This window comes from Phascolarctos cinereus, unplaced genomic scaffold (assembly GCF_003287225.1).
Source record: "Phascolarctos cinereus isolate Bilbo 61053 unplaced genomic scaffold, phaCin_HiC Scaffold_4;HRSCAF=312, whole genome shotgun sequence".
NCBI classification, from domain to species: Eukaryota; Metazoa; Chordata; class Mammalia; order Diprotodontia; family Phascolarctidae; genus Phascolarctos; species Phascolarctos cinereus.
Genome location: NW_027555847.1, coordinates 628297708 through 628325094, shown reverse-complemented (window position 1 = coordinate 628325094; position 27387 = coordinate 628297708). Strand labels below are relative to the sequence as shown.

The following is a 27387-nucleotide window of genomic DNA, read 5'->3' as shown; positions in this document are numbered from 1 at the left end:
GCATGCCCAGGTTTATTTTTCAAAAGCTGTGATGATCTTGAACCATCTGTGCCTTCCCACTCAGTCCCCCACATACCCTGGGACCAACCGCACTCATCTGTTAGCTGTCTAGCTCAAGTTCAATCCACAGCACTGGAACAGAGGACAGGTAACAAGGATAGAAACTGTAACTTTGGTCATGGACCACAGGCAATGAAATTACCTAGCACAATATAAATCACAGTGCATGCTAAACACTAAGCCCATTGAGACATGAAAACCTCACTCAGACCTTCCCACAGCCCTTCTCCTTTTTTAAAAAAAATTAAAATTAAGGGGTAGCTAGATGGTACAGTGGATAGAGCACTGGCCCTAAATTCGGGAGGACCTGAGTTCAAATCCGGCCTCAGACACATAACACTTACTAGCTGTGTGACCCTGGGCAAGTCACTTAACCCCACTGCCTAGCCAGATAAATACATACATATATAAATAAATAAATAAAATTAAAAAAAGAAAATTAAAATTAAAAAAAGCTAGTCCTGAATCTTTTGACCACAAGATTCATGGAACAAAGGTGTTTGACCTTTGGCAAGTCACCTAACCTTTGTAAACCTCAGTTTCTTCATCTGTAAAATAGGGATAGTACATCACAGGATTGTAATGAAGAGCCAATCAGATAGTACAGAAATTCTGCCTATTAAATATAAATATAAATTACATTTTTAAAATTCAGATCAACAAATATTTATTGAAGCAGAGTGGTACACTGAAAAGAAAAAACCTGGGTTTACATCTTGCCTCTGAAACTGACCTGCCTGTGTGACCTTGGCTAAGTTCCTTTAACCTTCTTGAGACTCAACGTAAGGAAGTCAAACTAAAAGAGTTCTCTCAAATGTCGCCTCTAGTTATAGATCACAGGACCACAGCCTTTGAACTAGAAGGAATCTGACACACCATCTAGTCCAGCCCCCTCACTGAACAGATGAGGAACTGACACTAAAAAACATTAAGTAACTTTCCTGGGGTCACACAGCTAGCAAGTGCTTGCGGTGGGATCTGAACCCAGGTTTTTCTGATTTCAAATCCAAAACTAAATGTCCCTCTGCTTTATCTCTGCTTCTTAAGTTTCCCTGGCTTCCTTCACTCCCTTCAAAATCCTACCTTCTGTATGAGGCCTTTCCTAATCTCTCTGAACGATAATGTCTTCCTCTATAGCTTATTTCCAGTGTATCCTACATAAATCTTGCTAGCCGGCCATAATTCCATAGTTATTTGCATGTTGCCTCCTCCATTAAGCCTGTGAGCTCCTGAAGAGCAGGAACTGCCTTTCACCTTTCTTTGAATCCCCAGAGCACAGGGCCTGGAACGTTGTAGGTGTTTAATAACACTGACTATGGGAAAGGCTCAATTTCTAGGAGTTAGGGATACTAAGAACAAAAAGTACCTGACTTCAAGGAGCTTACAATTCCTTATTACTATCATTCACTTTCTCATTCTGATTTGATTCAATGCTTCGAGAACCCAGCTTACTTTTCCCACCAGGAAATCTTTCCTTCTGTACAAATGCCATGAGCTTTCTCAGAATATTGGAATGAGCTGATGACAACTGGGAGTTCATTCATCCATTCAATCACCTATGTAACTGGGAGCCTCTCTTTTTTTGGGGGGGGAGAAGAGGTTTAAAAATCTATCATTTATTTATTTGATTTTTTTCTTCTTTTTCTCTTATTCATTCATTTACTCATTTATTTATGTAACCTCCTCCTGCTCAGTTCCAACTCCAAGCTTAGGCAGGAGTGACTCAGAGACCACAGCAGCTGCTCTCTGGTCTTCAGGAGATAAGCCTGCAGGGGGGGTCAGTTCAGTTCCTAGTAATCAGGTCAGGCTGACCCTCTCCCACTTGCCAGAGAGCCTCTCAAGGGTGGGGCACCACTGTCTGTTGGTGGTCAGGGGGAGGGGAACTGGGTCTAACAACCACACATCCAACCCCAGGATAATTGGCTTAGAAAAAAAGCTATGGGTCTGGGCTGGCCCAACACCTTTCATGTGGCTAAAATTAAAAAGAGGGAAAACTTGCTGAAGAAACAATCCGGTTCAGAAGATTCCCACCATGGCAAATTGGAAACAGTGGCTCATCTTAGACAGTCCCCACAGAGCACTATGGGACTCGTTTCAACTTCAACAAAGTAACACCAAGTCCTAGAGGGAAGAATCAGGGGAGTCCTCCTTCACATCTGGCCCTTAGAAGCCCCATCCCAGCTCCAAACATAAATCACAGTGGAGTAGGGCCTCTGTCTGCCTCTTGCCAGCTTCAGGCTCCCACATCCCGACATTTGACGCACAATTTTTAGAAGCTGTGGAAGCAAAAAGGCTCTGGGGACAGTTTCAGTGAATGAAACCCTTTTCCCTTTATTATGTTTCACTCGACTTAATGACTCATTAAAGTGCTAAGAATGATTAGTTTTCTCTTCCTACATTAAAAAAAAAATTGAAGAAAATAACAAGATATTCAGAATTGCTCAACCCCATCCCTACCCCACCGGCAACACTGATAGTTCAATTGGACAGTTATTAAATGCCCACAGTATAAAGGATACAAGACAAAAAACCACAAACAATCCTGGCCCTCAGGGAGCTTTTGGACAGAGTAAGGCAGTAAGCAGAAACTACACCGAGCTAGGATTCTCATTCAACTACCCACTTTGCTGCAACAAGCTATAGGAATGTGAGCAAAATCACTTTATCTCTCTGGACCTCAGTTTCCCTACAGTAAAATGAGGAGGATGGACGAGATAAGGGTTTCCAAACCTATTTTGTGCCCCCTTTGGCAATCTGGTGAAACCTAAAGACCCCCTCCTCAGAACATTTTTAAAATACATAGGATTATCAAGGAAACCAACGGTTAGTGAAAATACAGATGTAATTGTCTTTTCCATCTAAGTCCAGAGACCCCCTGAAATCTCTCCACAGACTCCAGGTTAAGAACCCCTGCACTACATGGAATCTAATGTCCCTCTCAACTCTTAAAAATAGTCCCCAAAGTTATCCAAAGATGCCTGCTTCTCCACCCATCCCCCACCTCCCAAGATTGCTCTCCCAGAGTACAAATGCATTATCTCTAATGCAAATCATGTACCAATGGAATGCTTTTGAAAACTCACCTAGACTGGATTTTATTTTCTCCTGACCAATTGTATGTTAGTGGAACGGATTTTATACTGCCTCTGGGCTTCGGTGACTTCAGACTTACTCAAGGATAAAAAAAAGGTGAGAAGGGATGGGGAGGGCAAACACAGGAGTCTCCAAGAATCTGTTCCTTTCATTAACTTAAGCATTCCTTGGGCCAGGGTTCTCTCAAGTCTTCTTCCTTCCACATCTAATGCATGGATGACAAAGGGCCACAACCCAAATATCCGAGGAGTCTACACTGGAAAGAGTCTGGTGAATGCCCCTTCACAGCAGGTCACGGGTAGGGAAAGGGAGAACCCAGACTAAACCTTACCCCCCCCCCCGAAACAGAGAATCACCACCAGAAGAGGGAAAACTATGTTGATAGGGATTCACTTATCTCAGATTTCCTAGGACAGTAGATTCCAAACGGATAGATACAGACATTTAATGGTGGCTCTCAGAAAGGAATAGATTCTTGACAGTCATGTATTTAAATTTGGGGATCAGAAAAATATTGGCAACCTATTTCTTTGTCTCTACAGCGAGTCAGCCTTCTTCTCTTTGGTTAGTCTGAAAATTTTCCACAATAAATCAATGGAATCACAGAACCCTACATAACTTGGAAGGGTCCCCTTGGCAGGAGGGGAGTCAACTAGACCAAAGACTTCATTTGACACATTAGGAAACTGAGGCCCAGGCAAGTCAGAAGACCTGCCCAAACACAAAAATAATATGCATCCGAGGTAGGATTTGAACATAGAACCAGTTCTTTTTTCCAATTTCATTACATTTTGTAGATGAGGAAACTGAAGTCCAGAGAACAAAAATAATCTGTCCATGGTTGATAAGTAACAAAGCCAGGGTTCAAACTCAGGTTCCTAGATACCAAATCCAGGGTTCTATTGCTTGCTCTATCTATCTATCCACACATACATATATAAACATAATTATTACCTTCTCCGAAGCTTTTTAAGATTCTTAGATTACTGAAGAGCTGTATTCTTTATTTTCAATTGAGGTCATAAAGATTTTGCAGCAACCTCACCTGTTCCCCAACACTAGTTCATGTATTTGGTTACTTTATTTGGGGAGGGCAGAATGAAACAGTCCAAAATGTCTGCCTTGGAGTTAAGGAGACCTGGGTTCATGCCCTACGTCTGACACCAAACTGACTGTGTGACCCTGGGCAAATCATTTAACCTTGATGCCCCCTGGGGAACTCAGTAAGACCTAAAAACAGAAAAGCAGCCCCTTCCACTAATGAAATAAAAAGTCAGGCCCTGTTCCATTTCATTTATACAAATTAACACCATTCACCAACTATAATGCTTCCAGTAAAAGGGTCGAGTCCAAGGCTTTATTTACCATTTACTCCGCTACTTCTCCCTAAGGCCCACCAGATCTTGGGGAAAATGAAAGGGTATAAGCATCTACTGTAGGCCAGGCACTGTGCTAAGCACTTTTATATTATCTCATTTCATCCTCACAACAACCCTGGGAATCAGGTGCTATCATTATCATCATCATCCCCATTTTACAGATGAGGAAATTGAGGAAAACAGAGGTTAAGTGACTTGCCCAGGGTCACACAGGCTGGATTTGAATTCATGTCTTTCTGACTCCAGGTCCAGTGCTCTAACCACTGCCCCATTTAAATGCTTCACTATCTGTTCTGCCCCACTGCCTGCTGGGCATTGCCATCTGACTTGCTGATATACACTGGGTACTCCTGGGCCTTACCATTCATCCTTCTAGTGTACCCTTTCTATATGTCTGGCAGCGGAACCCTCCTGTATACAGTCTCCCCTAATTAGAATAAGAGCTCCTTTTGAGCTGAGACTATCTCAGTTTTGTGTGTGTGGTGTGTCTCATTGTTTAGCATATATAATAAAGAGTTCATAAATGCTCATTCACTCATTCATTCCATTTTGTTTGAAATAAAATGGCGATGTGGTCTAGAAAGAAGGCCTTGAGAGGCAAAGGAACTCAACAGGATCTGAAATGATATTAATAAGAGCTCACCTGTACCAGATATTTTATGATTCTAAAGAACGTTCATTTACCTAACATTGCCAATACTCACAATAACTCAGTGCAAGCGATTTGGCCAAGGTCACCAATAAAGCCAGGACTCAATTCTTGGTCATCAGAAACCAATGTAGGAGTCTTCCTACTCTAATGAGATCTCCCTAACAGTCTTGCAAAGGGAGTACTTCTGTGCCTTACTCAATTATCTTTTCATGGCCTACCCCCATGCTCACCCTATGCATGAATTCTTTTACTCTGAGAGATAGCAGAGTATAATGTACCCCCAGCACTTAGCACAGTGCCTGGAACCTAGTAGGTAATTAATAAATGTTAACTGACTGACTTAAAAAAAAATCAATGACTTTAGAGTCAGAGAACCTGGGTTCAAATCCCCAGCTCTACTACTTACTAACCTGTGTGGCATTGACTAAGTTCCTTTCCCTCTACAGGTCTCAGTTTCCACTTCCCTGAGATGAGAAGACTGAAATGACAAAAGATGGAAGAGTCTACATTGGAGGGACTACAAAAAGAATAAAAATCTAAATACATTGTTTGTGGAACTGTTAACAGGCTTAACCATTCTAGAAAACATTTTTTTATTAAAGGAACTGAAATGTCCACATCCCGAGGTGACACCACTCAACATATGCCCCAAGGAGATTTAAGGCTATAAGAAAGTTCTACTTATACTAAAATATTCCCTGAAGCATGTTTGTGATTGCAAAAAACTAGAAAGTATACAGGTGCCCATCAACTGGGGAATAGCTAGGTACATGAATGCGATGGAATGATTGTATTGTAAGAAACAAAGAAAATGGAGAATCCAGAGAAACACAGAAGACAGAGATGAACTTAAGCAGAGCAAAATAAACAAACAAAACAATATACAGAGTGACTCTAACAAAAACCCAACGAACCAAAGAGAAACTGAGTCCTGTGTAACTATAACTATCAACCTTGGTCCTAGAAAAGAGATGGGAAAACATGACAGCAGAGATGTGCAACTGTGGGTTCAAGACATTGCACACATTATCAGACAAAAGCAATGTGCCAGTTGCTTTTGCTAAACCAAAATCTTTTTTTTCCCCCCTTTTTCTTTTGAAGTCTTTCTGACAAGGGGGAAGGCTTGCTGGGCAAGGGACAACACATTTAGAAATAGAATGTAAAAATTAAAAGGCACCAATTTGTGGTGGTAGTTGTTTTTTAAGAGGGTTTGACTAGATGATCCCCAAGTTCCCTTCCAACATAAATTCCATGACCTACCCCAGGGCTGTTGGAGCCAAATGTTAAGTGGCCTTAGGTGAACTGTGCCATGATGAACAGAACATTTTGGCGGCCACTCTCCTGCTCAGCGGTAGGCAAATCATGGACACGTATCCCCTGGGGCCAGTTTCAATGCTAAGGCAAATTTTCTCTGGTGGTATACAATCTTCCAGTTTCTGCCAAGAAACACAACTGGCCCTACCAGTCTTGGTGGTTATCTCCTCCAGAGATCTCAATAGGTCTTTGTTAATACAATTTCTCTGGGTCTCTGTTGCCCACAGATACAAGGTTCTTCTTTCCTGATGGCCACAGATTGGGCTTTGACCTGACAACTCAACCTTCTCCCACAGTTCTAAGAACTATGGCCTTCAGGAAGTCTCTGATGACAACCAAGAGCCTGAGAAAAAAAGCCTCTCATTTCCCATCTGGCTTTTTTTCTCCTCACAATGCTGTTTTTTCCCCCCAAGGCAAAACTCCATTCCCATGTACTTCGTGAAGGTTCCTCTGATCCCTACAACTTTTGCTGGTTTCTTTCACTTTTCAAGATGAACCAGGATCTGTGTCACAGAAATCAGCTTTTGATTATATTCTTTCTTTCATTGTTCATGAGATATCTCCCCCCCCCGCCCCAGTTAGCTCTGTCTCTTCCACTGGGAAGCAAGTCCCTTGAAGGAAAGAATAATGTGTAATATGGCCTTCTAATAAAATGAAATAATACATGTGAAATGGCTTTATAACCACATGGAGCTATACAAATTATACTATATTATTTTCATACATCTCACACCATTTAGCTGAATGCTGAGCAAGCCCAATTTTCTCTTCTTTAGCATCCCATATTCTGGGGGATGGATTGGTTATTTTGTGATAATCCTTGCCACCAAATTAACAACGGTCAGTTGGTCAATAAACATGTATTAGGTGTCTACTGCATGTCAGGCATCATGATACAAAGAAGGCAAAAACAGAACTGGGAGAACATTGTATACGTAACAGCAATATTATAATGATGATCAACTCTGAAAGCTTTAGCTACTCTGATCAATACAACCACATATTCTGAAGAACTCATGATGAAAAATGATATCTACTTCCAAAGAGATGACTGATGAATTCTGAATGTAGATTGAAGTCCTTTTTTTATTTTATTTTTTTTCCCCTATAACTTGGTTAATGTGGAAGTATGTTTTATGACTTAATATGTATAATGAGTACCAAATTTCTTGCCTTATCAATGGGTGGGGAAGGAGTGGAGGGAGGAAGAGAATTTGGAACTGAAAATAAAAAATTTTTAAATATTAACAAAATAAAATCTTTTGTTTTATATCACCTAGATTTCCCTCTCAATTCCTCCCCTCTTCCAAAGGCCATTCCTCATAATAAAGATTTTTTTTCAAAAAAGAAAACGAACAAACAACAAAACTAATACATTGGGGAAAAAGTCCTGATGTGCAATGTTCCACACCTATGGGCCTATAATACAGCAAGGTGAGGTATCTGAAGAAGGGAAAATTCTAATGGGGTAGTAAAGTCTTCTCTGCTATCTCAAGACCTTAACAGATGGCCCTGTTGTTCCCTAATGAGAACTAATTCAATTTTTTAAAAGAGAGAGAATCAAGACTGATTATTTAATTGGCATATTGGTACAAGAATTTCTCTTTTCCCTTCAATGAAGGGTACTCCAAGACCTCCTTTTCATGTGGGGTTCAACACAGACGTCTCACCTGGCTGCACTACTTTCTTTGGGATTTCTCTAACATCTCCACTATCTTCCTCTTCCTCCTTCTGACCTTCTCCCACTTTTAAAAGCTTCTTTTTGTGTGTTGCCTTGTCCCGTTAGATTGTAAGCTGTTTGAGGGCAAGAACTGTCTTTTTTTAAAATGTACTGTGCCTGGCACATTATAGGTGCCCAATAATTGTTTACTGACTATGACTGAAGGGCCACAGACTCCATTTACTTGGGGAACTATGATTTGTTATTTATTTTATTTGGTTTAATCCTTGAAACCAAATGGCATGATGTCTTTGCTATACTACTAGATCATTTGTAAGATCCCTAGGCTGCCATTAAAATTTTCTGCAATCTGGTCTCAAACAACCTTCCAACTTTATCTATTATAAAGGAACTCTCTACTCTAGCCACACTGGTCTCATCACAGTTCTCTTAATCAGGCTTTACAGATTCCTATCTATACATATTTTCTCCACTAGGAAGGTCCCCACTCCCTCCAAATCCTACACATTCTTCAAGGCTCTTAAAATCCTCCTTCCTCAATGAAGCCCTCTCAGCCTACCCCAGCCTTCTTTGGAACCCATAACATAACAGAACTATCAGGTGATATCGCCTAGATTTAGAAGGTCCTTAACTTTTCAATGTATTTATTTCTTATCTTCCCAACTAGGCTGTGAGCTCACTGAGGACAAGGACTTTCTCAGACTTCTCTGTAAATGAGTCTTCCTATATATATGCTGACCCTAGCAACAGAAGGATGTGGGAGGAGGGTATCGGGAGGGTCAAATAAGATAATATATATAAAGTGCTTTTCAAACCTTAATGTGTGTGTGTGTGTGTGTGTCTGTCTGTCTCTCTCTCTCTCACACACACACACACACACACACACACACACACACACGGTGTTATGGTTATTATTTAGTTTTATATTTGATCACTAGGTATTTGATCAAAGCAGATATCAAATAATAACTCCAAAATCTGAAATAATCTAGCATCTAACACCGTATGAGACATTATGACAAGTCCTCAAGCATCTCAAAAACTTTCTGGTTTTAAAACAGTTTCTTCCTCCAAAACAAAGAACTTTTTTTCCTAAAAATAATTTAAACCTATTTTCTTGCTGAAATCTAAGTTTTGATATCTGGTGACCTGACCCATGCGTATGCAATTTTCAATATGGCAATTTCTGGGAAAATACCTAACAGATGCTACAGTCAGAAATGACCTTTAGTGAGTCCTCCCCTACTGATACACAATGACCCCCGACCTAAGATACCCTGACATATCAGATGCATGAACTAGGAGACTCGGAGCTTACTTACCTTTTTAAAGGCCACTATTGCTTAAAAAGAAAAGGATGAAGCAAAATCCCTTCCTTCAATGAAAAAGCCCTGCTCTTCACAATCACCCTTCAAAAGAATCCAACTTAAGATCTCCCACCAGAAAACTCAATATGGGTTCTTCACCAAGCCATCTTTGGAAAAAACAATGCAAATGATAGCAGCATGGCATTCCGGAGGATTCCTTCATCAGCATTCCCCCAGGCGCCTTGGTATGTCTGTAAATCCACAGGTCTTGGGAATCCTTAAGCGATAGTTCCATAAAACAGACAGAGGAAACTGTCAGGAGTCTCATCTTTTTATTTCTTTTCTGGTTGAAAGATCAGGACCAAAACCTTGAGGAGAGAAGTAAAGATTTTTGTCACATTCACTAACATCAAGAAAGAAGTAATAATTCTTTTTTCCCAAACTACACTTTGCCTTAAACTCTGACATTCTACATTCTTCAATATGTCAAGAAAGAAATTTCCATAAAAAAGCCCTGTGTTAACACTTGCATCTTTATTAGTATAGGTAGGGATGTAAGAGAAAAAAGGACTGGATTTCTAATCAGAACACCTGGCTTTTGAATACCAGCCCTAGACAGTCCCCACGCATGTGATATCGCCAAGGTGCTTCCAGTTTCTCACCTTTAATATGACAGTGTTTGACAAGATGATCTCTAAGGTTCCTTCCAGTTTCAAATTCTATGCTACATGCATACAGGGATATGGTACTAGAAATAATAATGAAGTACTAACTTATAATTGTAGTAACTGACTTCTTTTTTTTAAATCTCCACAGCCACCCTATAAGGTAAACAAGGCAGAAAACATTTAACAAGGGAGGAAACCTTGGAGTAGTTCAGTGAATCACTAGGTAGGTGAAGGAACTTGAGATTGGGCTTCTGATTCCAAGACCTACTGAATAGACCTTCCTTTCTTTCTTTCCTTCTTCCTTCCTTCTCTCTGTCTCTCTCTCTCTCTCTCTCTCTCTCACACACACACACACACACACACACACACACACACACTCTACTTGAATTCTACAACACAACCATTTAGGGCTTAGTGAAAATTTGCTTAAAAATTTTAAAGGGGAGAGAGGTGGGAGGGGATCACCTACCTCCCAATGCAGCCCATTTCAAGTAGCTGCATATCTCCTTTTCTGACACCTCTCAAAATGCCACCCCCCCACACACACACACACACACTCTTCTCACCACACAACCTTTATTCATTTTCAGAGCCAAACTGCTGGGTATGCCCTTTGCCCCCGGGGACTGTGGCTACCCAGAGATAGCCTAATGCTTCCCATAGCAAAGACTCATTCTGTATAACAAAGTTAAATCCATTTCCTAGTTAATGGCCCACAGAAAGATGAGTCAGGCCAGGCTCCAGTGCTTCCTCTGGTCTCAGCCAGGTAACTGTCAGCACCCCTTACTGCAACCTAAGATAATGGCATACTTGAAAGAGGAGGGAATGGCTCAGAAGGTGATATCAAGAATACAGCTGCTCACTCTTTTTCTGGTGGCAAAGAATTGGAAATTGAGAGGATGCCCACTAATTGGGGAATGGCTGAACAAGTTGTGGTATATGAATGTAATGGAATACTATTATGCTATGAGAAATGATGAACAGGCTGACTTCAGAAAAACCTGGAAAGACTCGCATGGACTGATGCTGAGTGAAGTGAGCAGAACCAAGAGAAGGTTGTACACAATAACTAATATTGACAGACTTAGCCCTTCTTTCTCAGCAATGCAAGGATCTAAGACATCTCCAAAGACCTCTTGATGGAAAATGCTATCCACATCCAAAGAAAGAATTATGGAGCTTGAATGCAGATCAAAGCATTTGCTATTTTTTTTTCTTCTGTTGAGTTTTGTTTCCTCTTTCTGGTGGTTCCTCCTATTGGTTCTAATTCTTCCTTACAACATGATTAATGTGAAAATAAATTTAATAGGAATGTATATGTATAGCCTATATCAGACTGTGTGCTGTCTTAAGGAGGGGAGGAAGGGGGGTGGAAAATTTAAAACTCAAAAGTATATGGAAGTGATTGCTGATATATCAAAATAGATAAATTTAAATAAAAAAAAAAAAAGAATGCAGCTGCTCCTGACTCTGTAACAGAGGCATCAGCCCCAAATCCTTCAGGGTTCTCTGAGCCCAAGACCTCAGGTAGGTTGTAAGCACAAGCACACAAGACTTCCCCAGGGACACAAGCCAGGCAACTAAGATTTATTAAACCCCTAAGATAGCAGATTTAGGGCTGGAAGGGATCTTGGGGATCATCCAGTCCAAGTCCTTCATCTGTAGATGGAGAAACTGGGCCCAGAAAAATTAAGTGACAGCCCAAGATCATCCAGATAGTAAGTGGTGGAAGGGATTTGAACTGAAGTCCTTTTGCATCAAATCAGAACCCCTTTCATTTCACTGCGCCAGAACATTGAGACCCTCGTGGCCCTGGGGGCAAGAAGTGACAGGCAATGGAGGGTAGTAGGGAAAGATGTGGATTTATGGTTAAATGACCAGAGTTTGAGTCCCTGATTTTTTCAACTTTACAAGATGCATGATAAGCTATTCCAACTATCTGGCCCTCAGTTTCTCCATCTGTAAAAAGGGAATACTGATTAAGTGATCCTTACACTCTCCTCCAGCTCCAAAATTCTAGGTCTATAGGATCATTTATTACTCCTTCCTTTGAAGACAAATGAGCCAAAGGAAACAAACGAGGCTCAATGTGGCAAAGACTGGTGCCCTCACCAAGTCTACTGGCAGCAGCTACAGCTTTCCCAATACAACAGAGCAAGCTCAACTACCCCAGCTCCCTTATGACAGTGACAATACGTCAATCTCATGAGTGACAGATACCACACTGTACATAACAGATGTGCTTCTGAAAACCTTTATTAATCCTTCAATATTTAAAGCACCTATGATTTCGGAAACGCAAATAATCTCTACAACAGCAAATGCAACAACTCTCAGTAGGCATTTCTGTAAGATAAGAGACCCAAGGAAGGAAGGGAGCGAGGAAGGGAAGAAGGAAAGAAGGACTTATTATGTGCCTAGTATGTGTGAGACATTACTAAGCATTTTACAAATATTATCTCATTTGATCCTAACAATCACCCTTAGAGACAGGTTGTTATCCTCATTCTGCAACTGAGGAAACTGCGGCAGACAGAAGTGACTTGTCAGGGATCACACAGCCAGTTAAGTATCAAAGATCGAATCTGAACTCAAGTCTTCCTGACTCCAGGCCTGGTGACTCTACTATACTACCAGCTACCTTACATGACACCCCGAAATTCTGTGTTTATGTCTGTGTGTGAAGAGAGGAGGCAAAATGAACTATTATAAAGGAATGAGACCTTGCAGTCAGAAGACATGGGTTCATCTCAGAGTTCTAAATCTGCTTGTGTGCATATAAGATGTTTTCAAGAGTCTTTGTGACAAAAGGTTACCATCATTCATTGATTCAACAGGCACCTATTAAGCAACTACTATGTGCCAGGCACTTGGGATACAGAGACAAAAATAAAACTGTCCTTTCCTATATGCTACTGGGGAAAACAAGATGGATAAAAAAGCAAATACAAAATACCTTAAGGGGAAAAGAGGTTAGCAGCAACACTACCCTTCTATCAAGTAGCAGTTGAAGAAGACAGGCTTAAATAATGGACACCACACCTGAAGCCTTTCCAGTTGGGTGGGATGGGCCACAATGTGCACTCCATTAGCACAAACTTTGCTTTGAGAACTCCCACACCAGGGCAAGAAATCAGGGCAGGAGTTTTAAGGAGGGTTTGTTAATTGAGTCATTTTGAATGCACACACTAGGAAACTTGCTATTTAAAGGACTCTCTATGACAAATCCTTCTGTAATGTGAATAACCACATCCTAATTTATCTTTTGAATAAATCCAGACTTTCATATATTGAGCTGGCTTCAAGTTTGCATTGCACAGTGTTGTTTTGGTTTTTTTTTCTTCTGTTTTTACTGTATAGTGAAAGAACCTGATTGAGCACTTTTTGCATTCTAGACAGGGAAAGAATAGCTGAGTGTGAATTGAAATTTTTCCTGCAATTCCTCAATTCCCTTGTGCCTCACAAAACCTATCCAAACATCCACCCATGAAAATAAAACAACTCGTAATAAGCACAGTGTCTTTCATATGGCAGGCACTTAATAAATATTTCCTGAACTGAATTGTAGGGAGTAACAATTTGTACTCACATTTGTATAGAGGCTTAAGTTTTACAAAGCATTTCTCTATTAAAAAAAAAAAAACACCAAACTCTGTGAGATGAGAGATACGAGTTTTTTATTATACCTGTTTAACAGATTGGGAAAATAAGATCAAAAGAGTTGGAAAGAGACTGGCTCAAGGTCACAGAGCTAGCTTCTCTCAAGGCCAGGATTCCAACCCATGTCTTCTAATCACTAAGCTACCACTCTATTTCATCAGCTTACCACTCTTTTTTTGTTGTTGTTGTTGTTTTTGTTGTTTTAGGCAATGGGGTTAAGTGACTTGCCCAGGGTCACACAGCTAGTAAGTGTTATGTGTCTGAGGCCGGATTTGAACTCAGGTCCTCCTGAATCCAGGACCAGTGCTCTATCCACTATGCCACCCAGCTGCCCCATCAGCTTACCACTCTTAAACAAACAAAAAAAGCCAGGTCCAAAAGAGCAAAAAATTAAGGGTACCACGTATCCCCACCTCTCTCCCCTATATTCAAAACGCAATTTCTCTTATTTGGACAGTAACTGTGGAGAGAGCTTGCAAACAGAAATAAGAATTATCAGAACATGCCCATTTGAACAAAATTCTATACAATCCAAAACGGTTGATGCGTTGTTCCCCTCTCCACTCATTCCATCCCACCCCACCCCTGAGAAATTCACTCTGGTGGGATTTATGCTTTACTGTGTTAAAGTAGTGAGATGTCCCAATGGATAGAGCACCACACGTGGAGTCAGGAAGACCTGAGTTCAAATTCAGCCTCAGACACTTAGCAGCAGTATAATCCCAGGCAAGTCACTTAACCTTGTTTGGCCTCAGTTCCTCATCTGCAAAATGAGTTGGGAGAAGGAAATGGCCAACCGTGCTCCAGTATCTTTGCCCCCCCCCCAAAAAACAAAAAAACCCAAAATGGGGTTAGGAAGAGTTAGATAGGACTAAAAACAACTAAACAACAAGTGTTAAGGGTTTTGTTTTGTTTGGAGCAGTATAACTGTAATTATGACCCCTGTCCCAAAACCCAAGACCAGAAAGTTCCTTTTATTTTTTTTTTAAAGGAAATACCACCTAAAGCCTTTTCGCTAAAAGACAGGACATCTTTTCTACACCATAAAAATGGGTTGTCTTTTTTCTGCAATAAAGATACCACTCATATAGACAATCAGGTCTTTCCTTTTTCCCTGTCCTCCCCCCGTCCCACCAGGGCTGTGTACACAGATACAGATGAGCAGCCCAGGCACCCTTCCAGGGCACCTACTTTCCTAGTTCTGTCCCATCCAGGTTCAAATCTGCCAGTCCTCTTAATAAGGAAGCAGAGAGCCTGAGTTGCCATTGAGGATGCTATGGAGTCCTGTCAAGCTACCAAACACGAACACAGCCAACCACCCAACTGAGAAGAGTGGGGGCAGGGGGAGGTGTGCATGCACACGTGGCTTTGTTTTTGTGTCCCTTGAACTGTAGGGGAAACTCAAAAATAGCTTTTAGTTGTTTCTCTTTAGTACTTCCGAGGCAGGCAGCATACTATCAAATGGTTAGAAACACCTGGTATAGTATCAAAAAGGAAATGCCTAATTTGGGCCTAAAGACCATTCTGAATAGGAAATGCAGCAGCCAAGTGAGCAGGCCCAGCTAGCTGTGCTCCTCAGTACTGTCACTGCTGACTCAGTCTGCCCAGAAGGCTTTTTTTTTTAATTTCCTAAGCCACAGGCAGCTGTTTTTAATTAAGCTCTTTCACTCAACACCCTCCAGAGGTGGGTGGCACAGCAAACAAAATCAGTAGGACCTCAGGATAACCCAGACAAATGAAACCCAAGGGCCAGGGCTTCCTCATGACATCATAGGAAAGCCTCCTTTCTGGAGAGAAGGGAAGGGGGAATGGTGAGAGATGACCCTACAAACTGCCCCAAACAAAAACAGTTTACACTGAAAAGATAGAGGCTATCCCATCCAGATGAGGAAGAAAAGGATAATGATATGTTCTAGACAAAGCGATCTCTGAGCCTCACATCAAGAATGAACCCTCTCCCTTTCCCCAAAGATGTCTAATGAATTCTCTCCAAAGCTTGAAAAGGCTTTTTTTTTTGGGGGGGGGTGCAGGTATGAGAGCATGGACACTAAATTGTGATTTCCTTCAGGTAGAAAAGGAAATTTTATGTGTGTGTGTGTGTGTTTATTTGCACACAAGTTAATATTTGCAAACCTGAAAAGGCTACGTAGTAGTTATTGTTGTTATTATTATAGGGGTTGGGCCAATACAAATTACACAAGCAAATAAGAACTTGTCTTACCCGGTTCAAATCTAGTCTCAGACACTTAGTAGTTGTGTGATCCTGGGCAAGTCACTTAAATTTCTTTGCCTCAGTTTCCTCATCTGTCAATAAGGTGGACAAGGAAATGGCAAACCACTCCAGAATCTTTGCCAAGAAAATCCCAGAGTCGCAGAGAGTCGGACATGGCTGAAAACAACAACAACAACAACAAAAAAAACTAATTTGAAGAGAAAGAAAATACTGATGGGGAGAGAAGGTAAGAGAGGGGTCAGTAAAGGCTTGAGTGCAAATGAGCTGAGCCTGGAATAAAGATAAGCTCTGCTTGGAAGAAACTAGGAAGGGGTGTGGTCCTTATGAAGGTATAGCCTGCGGAAGGATGAGTTCAAGCACTAACAGTCAGGATGCCAGTCTGACTGGACCTAAAGTGTGTGAAAGGAAGTAATGGGAATTAAGTCTGTAAAGAAAGGTTCTAAGTAGGTTGTGAAGGGCTTTAAATGACAGGCCAAGGAAATCTGTATCTTACCCCAGGGTAAATGGGAAGTTTCCTTGTTTCAAATGCCAAATCAGTGGCTTAAGGAGGGAATAATATACACACTCAATTGGGTATGGAAATCTATTTTACCCTACAGGAAAATGGGGGGGGGGGCAGGGACAGGAAGGGGACAAGAGAGCAGGGGGATGATAGAGGGGAGGGGAGACTGGGGGAGGGGGTAATCAGGAACAAACACTTCTGAGGAGGGACAGGTTCAAAAGAAAGAATAAATGGGGGCAGGATGGAAGAAGGGAAATATACTTAGTTTTTCATAACATGACTACTATGGAAGTGTTTTGCATAACTACACATGTATAACCTGTATCAAGTAGCTTGCCTTTTCAATGTATGTATACATTCAATATATGTATACATTAGGTGTGTCCAGACATGTATGTACAGGCATGCCTATATGTGAATACGTAGATACGTGTAAATATATACACATACCTACATATGCATGCGCGCGCACATGCGCGCGCACGCACACACACACACACACAGTATGTAGTATATTGTTGTAGTTAAGTTTTTTTCAGTCTTATCCTACTCTTTGTGATCCCATTTAGGGTTTTCTTGGCAAAGATACTGGAGTGGTTTGCCATTTCCTTCTCCAGCTCATTTTACGGATGAGGAAACTAAGGCAAACAGGGTTAAGTGACTTGTCAAGTATCTGAGGCCAGATCTGAACCCAGGAAGATAAGTCTTCCTAACCAGGCCCAGCTCTCTACCCTCTATGCCACTTAATTGCCCATATGCCACATATACTTCGTATACTTCCCAGCTTTCTCAAAAGCCACCTCCTACAAGAAATCTACTCTAATGTCCCCAGTTACTAATGTTCTCCCTGGAAATTCCTCTGTGCTTCTATATATTTATGTGCTATCTCCCCTAATAAAACAGAAACTCCTTGAAGGCAAGGCCTAAATTTTGTTTTTGTCTTTCTCCAAACACCTAGCACAGATATTTCTCACTGGATGATGGATGCATAAGAGTGTCAAACTGAACGCATCCAAAGAGAACTCATTATCTTTCCCCCAAAATCCAACCCTCTCCCCAACTTGCTTATTTCTACTTCTGTCCAGGTCATCCTTACAGTCATCCTTAATTTCTTCCTTTCCCTCTCCCTATGATTCAGTCAATAAACATTTATAAGCAACTATGATGTGCCAGGCACTGTCCCAAGCCCTGGGGATACAAAGAAAGGCAAAACAAACGAACAAACAAAAAAAACAGTCTCAGCTGTCAAGGAGCTCACAATTTAATAGGGAAGACAATACGCTGGAGATAATCAACCAAGAGAAAGCACTAAAATGAAGGGACATCAAGAAAGTCTTCCTGTCGAAGGTGAGATTTTAGCTGGGCCTTGAAGGAAGCCGGGAAGGAGAGGTGAGGAGGCAGAGAATTCCAGGCATGGGAGGCAGCCAGTGAAGATGCCCAGAGTCAAGATATGGAGCATGTTGTTCAAGGAACAACAAGAAGACCTGTGTCACTGGATCACAGATTAAGTACGTGGACGGCTCTAAGTGTAAGAAGGCTGAAAGTGCAGAAACACACACAAAAGTCATAAAGGGCTTTGAACGCCAAACAGAGAAAGCTGTTGATTTTACCTCCCAAAATATCTCTTCTCTCTATCCATTCTATCTACTTACATAACCCCTACCCTACTGCAGACCCTCATCACCTTTAGCTGAGTGACAGCCTCCTAGCTGGTCTCTACCTGGTCTCTCTTCTTGACACTGCTGCCAAAATGATGCACAGATTAGACCACAGCACTTCCCCTGCTACTCCTGTGGCTTTCTTTCTATTGCCTCTAGGATCAAAGACAAACTCTGACTGGCATTTGAATCTCCTCACAATCTGGCTCCAACCTGATTTTCCAGGTTAACTGTATTGGTGCCTCTTCATCCACTCTAGGTACAAGCAAACTAGCAGTCTGGCTGCTTCCTGAACACAGATAAATAAATGAACAAGCATTTATTAAACATTTGTTAAGCACAGATGCTATGTTCGTGAAATCTGCAGATGATACAAAATCGGGAGGGATAGCTAACACAGTGGATGGTAGAGTAAGGGTCCAAAAGGTTGGTGACAGTCTTAAGGTGTTAGGCTGAATCTATCAAGTTAAATTCTATAGGCATATACATCAAGTCTTCTGCTTGGGTTAAAAAACAAAAAATCCACTCCACAAATACAGATAGAAGGCTATTGAAGAAAAAAAAAAGGCATGGATGGAGAGAGAGCAATTGTTCTGAAAAAGACCCCAGAGTTTTAGTGAACTGCCAAGCTCAATGATTCAGAAGGGTGATGTAGGTTAAACTTGGGCTACATAAGAAGAGGCATGGCATCCAGGGTATGGAGTATTTGTAATAGTCTTAATTGTATTCTGCCCTTGTCAGACCTCAGTTCTGGGCATCATGGTTGAAGAAGGATACTGGTAAGCTGGAGAGTGGACAGAGAAAGGCAATCAGGATGGTGACCCTTCACCTTGAATCTGAACACATGCTGAAGGAAATGGGCATATTTAGGCTACAGAAAAGCTATGAAGGGTCGGGGGAAGGAGGAAAGGAAAGGAGCATGACTGTTCAAGTATCTGAACGTTTGTCCTGGGGAAGGGATAAGATATTTTCCTTTTGGAATCAAGGATAAAAGCAGGAGCAATTGGTGAAGGCAATTTCAGCTTGACATCAGGTGAAATCTTCTCAGTGATTACAACTGCCCCAAAATGGAAGAGCCTGCCTAAAGAAGTGATAGATTCCCCTTCCTTGGAGACATTAAAGCAGAGAAGGGACTGAACTAGCACTTCAAGTCTTATTTTTTTTTTAAAACTCTTGGTCTAGTTTTCTTCCTGCTATACCAAACTGTCTCTCAGAAGAGAAAACACACACACACACACACACACACACACACACACACACACACACACACACACACACACACACACACACACACACACGATACCAAACTTCTGAAAAACAACCCTATGAATAAAAACCTCATTTTAATCATCAGCTTCCTTTGGGCAGGGCTAACAGGATCTGTTATGTCTGGTTGGTGAGCCATTTGTTTTTCCTCCCCTTCCCCAGGAGATAAGTACAAGAGGGAGGAAGAGAAGGAAGTAGCATGAACAGTCTACTTATTGAATAGTCATCCCATCATAATTAATAACTGAAGGATGTCTAGCTTCTCCTTTTACAATCCCAATGACTAAGCTAGAGACTTGCCTGGAACAGCAAAGCAAAGCTAATGGCAAAGGGGAAAAATAGTGCCTGGCAGAAGAGAGATATTATGAACAATTACAATCATGAAAATAAAGGCAGCCTTCGTCCTTGAAGGCCAAGGATACGGCTGGACTGTCTTCTAGTGTAAACAATAACTCAGGAACTATATTTGGTCAGCTGACTACAGCATTCATGCAGTAACATCCAACAGACCATGGAATAATTCTTCCTCAGGTGATGGAACTTTAATGTACCTGACCTGAAAAAACAAACTCTACTTTAAATTTGCCCATGGGACTGAAGTCAATACTTAACAGGCTGTGTTCCCCATCCTCTCTATCCTACCGTTAACTCGACTCTGGGGCCATAAGTCATCTCTCCCCTTCGTACTGTAATGGCCTTCTTGAAATATTTCTTACAGCTCTCATTTCAAAGGTGAGTCGAAACTGTGTCATGTTTCTGAAAAGTGCCATCTTGCAACTAACTCCAGACCTTGTTGATGGCACCAGTCAATGCTTTAGACCATTACAAACCTTTTGGATACTTGATCTGTCATCCAATGTGTTAGCTATTCCTCCTAGCCTTGTGTCACTTGCAGATTTCATGAATGGTGACATCTGTACTTTAGTAAGTGTTTAATAAATACTGGTTTATTTATTTATTTGTATTCAGCAGCCAGAAAGCCAATTTGCTTATACCATAGAGTGGATGAAGAAGGGGTAATATAATTAACCTGGCAGTGGACTAGAGAAAAAGAGAGTTAGGAGTTGGTCTCTTGTGCTCCCATTTCATTGAACTAGCTACCAAGAAGGCTCAGCAATATCCATGAGGACCATAAGACCCAGCCATTTAGCAATATAATCCCTACCTTCAAGGAAATGATACTCCAATGTGAAATTAATATGAATAAAATGTGAAAATCATAGAACTGAAGGGGGAGAGGACACTCGGGGATGATCCCTTACAGAAAGCCTGTTCACTGATGGATTCATTCATTCAACAACCATTAACTAGACCAGGGATGGGGAACCTGTGGCCTTGAGGCCCTCTAGGTCCCCAAGTGCAGCCCTCTGACTTAAATGAAGTTTAGATTCAATCAAAGGGCCACACTTGCGGACCTAGAGGGCCACATGTGGCCTCAGGCTGCAGATTCCCCACCCCTGAACTAGATCCTACTATGTGCCAAGCACTGGCAAAGAAAAAAACCACAAGACCTGGCCCTCAAGAAGTTTCTACCTATTGGGAAAGGAAAACAGGTTTAACACACTGCAACCAGAGGAAGAGAAGGCTAACATCTGGGGATTATCAGGAAAGGCCTCTTGAAGGAGGTACTTGAACTGAGCCTTGAACGAACGGGGTAGGGATTCCAAGAGGCAGAGAGTAGAGAATGGATTATTACGTGCAAAGGCAAGGACAGCAAGACAGCCAATGTGACTGTAAAGAAAAGTGCATCATGGAGAAATAATGGAAAATTAGTCTGGAAAAATAAACTGGTATAAGATTTTGAAGGGCTTTAAATGCTAAATAGAGACGGTTGTATTTTATCCGAAGAGCAACAGGGAGCAGCTGAAGCTTCTCATTTATTAAGTGCCTACTACGCACCAGACACTGCTGAGCACTGAGGACACAAGGCAAGGGAGGGTGCTTTAGGAATACCAATTCAGTATGAGCATGGAGGATGGACTAGACCAAGAACAGGCTGGAATCAGGTCAAATTGCTTCTTCTGAGAAAGCAGGTGACAAATCAGAGGTGAGGTGAGCTCAGCTTAGGCAAGGAGGAGAAGGAAGAGGAAGGAAGGTACACCAAAGGAAAAAATGTCATTATGTAACCAGAACCTTGGACTGGATTCACTGCAAGAGAAGGTAGGTTTCAGTCACTCAGTACACCTTGATTAAGCTCCTACTACATACCAGGGAAGCCAGGAATGAGAGAAGAGTGTTCCACAGGCCTGGGGAACAACCAGTGAAAATTCAGAGACTAATGGGCTACAGAGGCAACAATAAGAATAGTGGCTCAAAATTTCTTTCTTTGTGTCTTTTTTTTAAGTTTATGACATTTAATTTTCAAGTAATAAATATATTTTTAGCTAACCTATCTCTCCTCGTGACTTCAAGTCATCCAGTCAATAAGCATTTATTAAGTGCCTACTATGTGCCAGGCACTGTGCTAATCACTGAGGATGCAAAAAAAGAGGCAAGACAGTTCCTGCCCACAAGGTGCTTACAATTTAATGGGAGAGACAACATATACAACAAATACATACAAATAAGCTATACAGATTAGTAGGAAATGATCAACAGAAAGAAAATGCTAAATGAAGATAGACTGGGAAAGACTTCCTGTAGAAGGAGCATCACTCCCCTCCTTTCCATTCTCAATACCATCAACTAGCCCTGGCCTTCCTTATCATCTTTAGAGTATGCAGGGATCCTTAGCAGTCATCTATGCAAATCTCTACCTGCAACAAAACACCCTTCCCAACAACATCCCCACCAAGTGTTAGTATAGTCTTGTTTTGAAGCATTCCAAAGACAGGTGAACTTACTGTAATACAGTAAAGTTATAGCGGAAAGAATATTTTATCTGAAATCAGAGGACCAGACTCAGGTCACCAAAATCCATGCACAGAGTTCACTTTGGACCTCGAGTCATGAAGTCCTGAATTCAAATCCTTCCTCAAACATTTACTTTTTTGTATCTCTTGACTTTTCATGGATATCAGTAAAATATAGGGACCTGACCATCCATCAATTAGAGTTAGTTACATCTTGCTGTAGCTACATAACCAGCCACATATAGAAATGTCATCCTAGTATTTATTTCCCCCCCCCCAGTGTTTAACTAGGTAATTAAGGACACACCTTCCTATTAACAAAGAGAGGTAAACTGCCTAGTAATTAATGAACTACCAAACAATTACCTCCAGTAAAGACATCCAGCTGTATCTGTAATCAAATCTATTAACAAACACATTCAACATACAGCTCCTAATACTTTCTTGACAATAGACCTGTAGGTAATCCAAATATTGTCCTCCTTTCACAGTAGTGGAAACTTGAAGTACAGAGGTTAAGTGAGTTATTCAAGTCTGCTGATTACTATCAGCAGGATATTCTGACAGATTCCCATATATAGCAAGTCTGATATACAGATATAGAGAGATACTCTCACCTCCACTATATCACCGTACTTCAAATAGGTCTTCATTGACACCTACTATGAACATAGCACACAGAATAGCTACAGAAAGGAGGAAGGCACTGGTCCTCTCAAGAAGCTACAGATATTTCTACTGAGCCATTAAGAGACCTAGTGAAATCCAAACACTATCCTAAAGAGAAAGATGAAACTGTAAAATGACTATATGTTAAGACACCAGCACTTTTTTTTCTTTTGTTGAATTTCAAAACACTTTCCCCTTTTATCTCCTAAAAAAAGCCCCTTGAAATAAACACAAACTATTTCTTAAATGACACGGAGGTAGAGAAGGACACCTGTTGTCAAAGAATTCATGATCTAATTGGTGGCCCTAAGGAATCTGATACAATTAGCAAAGAATACAGAAGGAATAAAATGAAATGCTAAGCTGTGTGGCAGACAATCTGCATTGGTAAAGGCAATCTACAGGTGACAGACACTTGAAATATGGAAGAAGCTCATATTTATATGGCACTTTTCAATCCACAAAGTGCTTTCCTCTCAAGGCATGCACAAGATTCATACACAGTGCTGTTTCACACACGAGGATATTGAGTCTGGACATGTTAAGTGACTTGCTGATAGGGAAGTCTCCCAATTCTGACTCCATGTCTATTCTTTTTTCCCTTAGGCAAGGCAGCATATGGTAGGACCCATATGGAGGCACAAAATGCTGAAGAAGACAGGACATCACCATAGAACTGCCAAGACAACACACCAAACAGTGGTCATTCAGCCTCTATTTGTAGACCTCCAGTGAGGGAGAATGTATAAAGAGCATGACAACTAAGGATGGAACTCCCAGAATATCTTAATCCAAGCCCCTCATTTTACACAGGAGACAAAGCAAGTCTAGGACAGTGAAGTGATTTACATACATAAGGTCACACAGGTAGTAATAAGCTTCAGAACCCCAACGCCAGTATACTTTCCACTGTATTATGCTACTCCCACTGTAGGCATCCCATTTCACTTTTACATCAAGCTTAAATCTGCCTCTTTGCATCTTCCTTCCATTGCTGCTGGTTCTGCTCTCTGGGGCCAAATGAACAAATATAATACCTTTTTCCACAAGGCAGCCTTTCAAATACTTAAACACAAGAGACCCCTTGAGTCTTGTCTACCCTTGAACAATATCAAGTGCTCAAGTTCAATCACATTTCAGGTAAAATGGGCTGCATTATACTAGGGGTGGGGGTAGCTGGCTGTTGTAAATTAGCCCTTTTTATAAACTAAGTCTGAAGGAACCCAGAGCTCCAAGCTGTCTCTGTGGGTGGGAAGGAGCCTTACATGGAATGAGTTTGTTCACATCCCTATAATCAAGATAAAACTTCCTAACATATGATGAGACTGTACCTGACTTTTCAACTACAGCACCACACATGATATAATCACAGTCTTTGTTACAATTCCTCTTTAAATCCAGGATTAGCAGGGCTTCCGGGAAGGTCATGGTAATGGTTTTGGAATGCACTTCTGACTTTTCAGGGAAACAGGTTTCACTTCAGGCTTCTCCCCACCCCCAACCCCCAAACATACACTTCAATGAATAAAAAGCCTTCTATAACCTACAGGAAACTCCTTAAAAACTTTGAGGGAGGTTACCTGGGAGAGGGAAAAAAAAAGAGATGATAGCTAGCTAGATGGAGAGTGCAAAGGGAAAGGGGTGGGGGTGGGGGGTAAGATAAAGTGTATGGGGGGGGGAGTTTTGTTTGATGTTGAAAACAAACCGAGTCAGAGAAGGCTGAACAGCTGGCCCTTTCCAGTTACCCACATGGTCCTTAGATGATAAGAAGGCATTTCAAAATTCCCTTAAAAGATCCTGAGAGAGTCTAATCTGTTGTTTCCATCCCTACCTCAACCCCTCCCCCAAACACCTCCAATGAAACCATTAATAACAACTCACATTTACACAGGGCTTCAGATGCATACAGGAAACCTTTGATCTCCCCCTTCCCCTCCTCAGACCTCAAGTAGCATTTTATTTTGTAACTCTAATGAATTCATTATTATAGTTATTGGTGTTGGTATGGTTATCATATCCTACTGGGAAGGTAAGCTCCTCTGAGAGATCCAGGAGGATGTCTTATCTAAACCTTGTTCAGGAGCCTGGTATAGTGCACACACAATAGGTACTTAAATGTTTTTTAATGAATAAAAATGCATAATGACAGAGAAGGCAGCATGGCATCAAGGGCACTGGACTTGAAGTCAGGAAAATGCCATCTCAGACAGATAATTAGCTGTAAAACTCTGGGCAAGTTACTTAAACTTTCTGTCCCTCCATTTCCCCAACTGTAAAATGAGGGGATTGGACTGACCTCTAAGGTCCCTTCCAGCTCTAATCTATGATCATAAGCTAGATCTTTTGAAAAGAGAATTCTAAAAAGCAAAGACAAGGGAGTGTCCACATTATAGGCCTTTAATAAATGCTCATCGTTGCCATGACATCCAAATTCCTCCAACAATCCCATGAGGCAGTAAGACAACTATTTTTGGTGTGAGGAGAGGTCAAGCAATTTCATTCTTTGAACAGTTATTAAGCACCTACTGTGTGCAGAATAGTGTTAAACACTGAGAAAGATACAAAATTTACTTAAGACAGGGCCCCTAATCCCTTGGCTAATAAGTAACTAGAGTCTGGATCCTAGAACAAACCCAGAATCTTCTGACTCAAAGTCCCTATCCCTGTTCCCCCCAATCCAGTTCTCTTTCAATTATTCCATAAAGCCTCTCAATACTACTCGAGCAGTGGAGGAGAATAAATAGGTGTCAATAACAACAATAATTAGCTCAGCATTCCAATCAACATTTTGCTGCAATGCTATGGAATAGTACTGCAGTATCGGCTCTGGGTTTCTTTCGGAAGTTAAGCCATCAGAGCCCCGTGGGAACGTGGTGGCATTCCAATGTTCAATTCAAGCCAAGTGTGACAACATACAGAGAGGGACTTGCTGCTGTTGTCTGGGGGTGGGGTGAGGGTTATTTTTCAATCATTTCATATTTACTAAGTGCCCACATTGTACAAAGGAAACACTTAATGAACTCCTCAGTGCCTTGAGAGTTTACTCACCCAGAAAAGGAGTCAAGCCTTCCTGTGACTCTCAATATGAACTCTTAGAATAAGGGAACGCAAATGCCCACGTGGGAGCACAGAACTTCTTTCTCTCTGGGAGAAAGCCTCTAACTTAAAGTGGGAAGGCATGTAGGACAAGGAGATAATGGGGAGGGAGGAGGAATAAATGATTCTTTTTACTTTAGAACAGGAGTTCCTAACCTGGAGTCCATGAACTTAAAAAAAAAAAACCCACAACTTTTGATAACCATATTTCAGCATAACTGTTTTAATTTTAAAATATTATTCTAAGAAGTGGTTCATAAGCTTCACCAGAAAGGTTAAGAACCACTGCTCTAGATGAAAATTGGGGACAAATACTTCCTGCTCAGGAAACAAGGCCAAACTGAAGCAGCCTGATAAATTACCGGAAGAGATAATTCTCCTATTGCCCACCAAGTTTCTCTTAGGGGCTGTTACATATATAATGTAGTGAAGTGAGACCAATATAGTATGGCTGGGAAGAGCACTGCTCCAAAGACATGGGTTTGAGAAATCTTGCTCAACTAATAAATTGCTAACTGATCTTAACTTATGATCCTTAAGCTGGTTACATCAAGGGCCTTGGCCTCTCTGTTGTAAAATTCATGTGCTGGACCAAGAAGTCTCAAGAATTCTTTTTGGCTTTAACATTCTATGATGTTAAGACATGAGTTTATGTCCTGTTTCTGCTACAAGCTGTGTCACCTTGGGCAAGTTGAGGGGAAGGACAAGGGGAGGTGTCAAGTTTCCTTATCTGTAAAATGGGAGGAGGTGGAGATGACCTCTGAGGTTTCTTCAATCTCTAATTCCACCCAGGTTGAAATGATAAGGATAGCAAGGATTCCAGGGGTTAAAAAAGGTACAGTATATGTCCCATCCCCCCCCATACTACATGGCAACATTAACCTACCTCCTCTTCCATCACCTTCATTTTCTAACTCAGGGCAACCTAACCCCTACCCTAAAGGCTCAAATTCTCACAAGTCTGGACCTCCCAATCTCACATCAACACTACCCCCTGACCCCAAGTAAAATGTAAGCTTCTTAGAGGACAATGTGCCTGATTTTGTTTTGGTTTTTTTAACATTCATATCCTTGCACATTGGAAATGGTAAGAATTTAATACATCTGTTTTTTTCTCTAATTTGAATTTGTTCTTTGTGCAACCTAAAAAAACAACCACCATACTGTGCTGTTTTTTCATATCTATCCCAAATTCCTATTCTATGAAGAGAAAACAAAGCTATCATATCTTCTTTAAACTATCAGCAATGTTCTACAGATTCTTACTATAATAGTAATCCCAGTGTCCTTAAGTATA

General features: G+C 41.2%; 1 long non-coding RNA gene across 16 annotated transcripts in view; it reads right to left on the bottom strand.

The window, feature by feature from the left end:
* Nucleotides 1-27387, bottom strand: part of LOC110216080 (uncharacterized) — a 177855-nt gene that overhangs the window by 74668 nt on the left and 75800 nt on the right. For 13 of the 16 annotated variants that reach the window (XR_013486322.1, XR_013486328.1, XR_013486323.1 and 10 more), the window contains 2 exons: nucleotides 16036-16203; nucleotides 9502-9854 (listed from right to left, as the gene is read on the bottom strand). This is a non-coding gene — a long non-coding RNA (uncharacterized LOC110216080). The remainder of the gene's footprint in view (nucleotides 1-9501; nucleotides 9855-16035; nucleotides 16204-27387) is intronic. The other 3 variants (XR_013486333.1, XR_013486336.1, XR_013486334.1) reach the window with 1 other exon arrangement.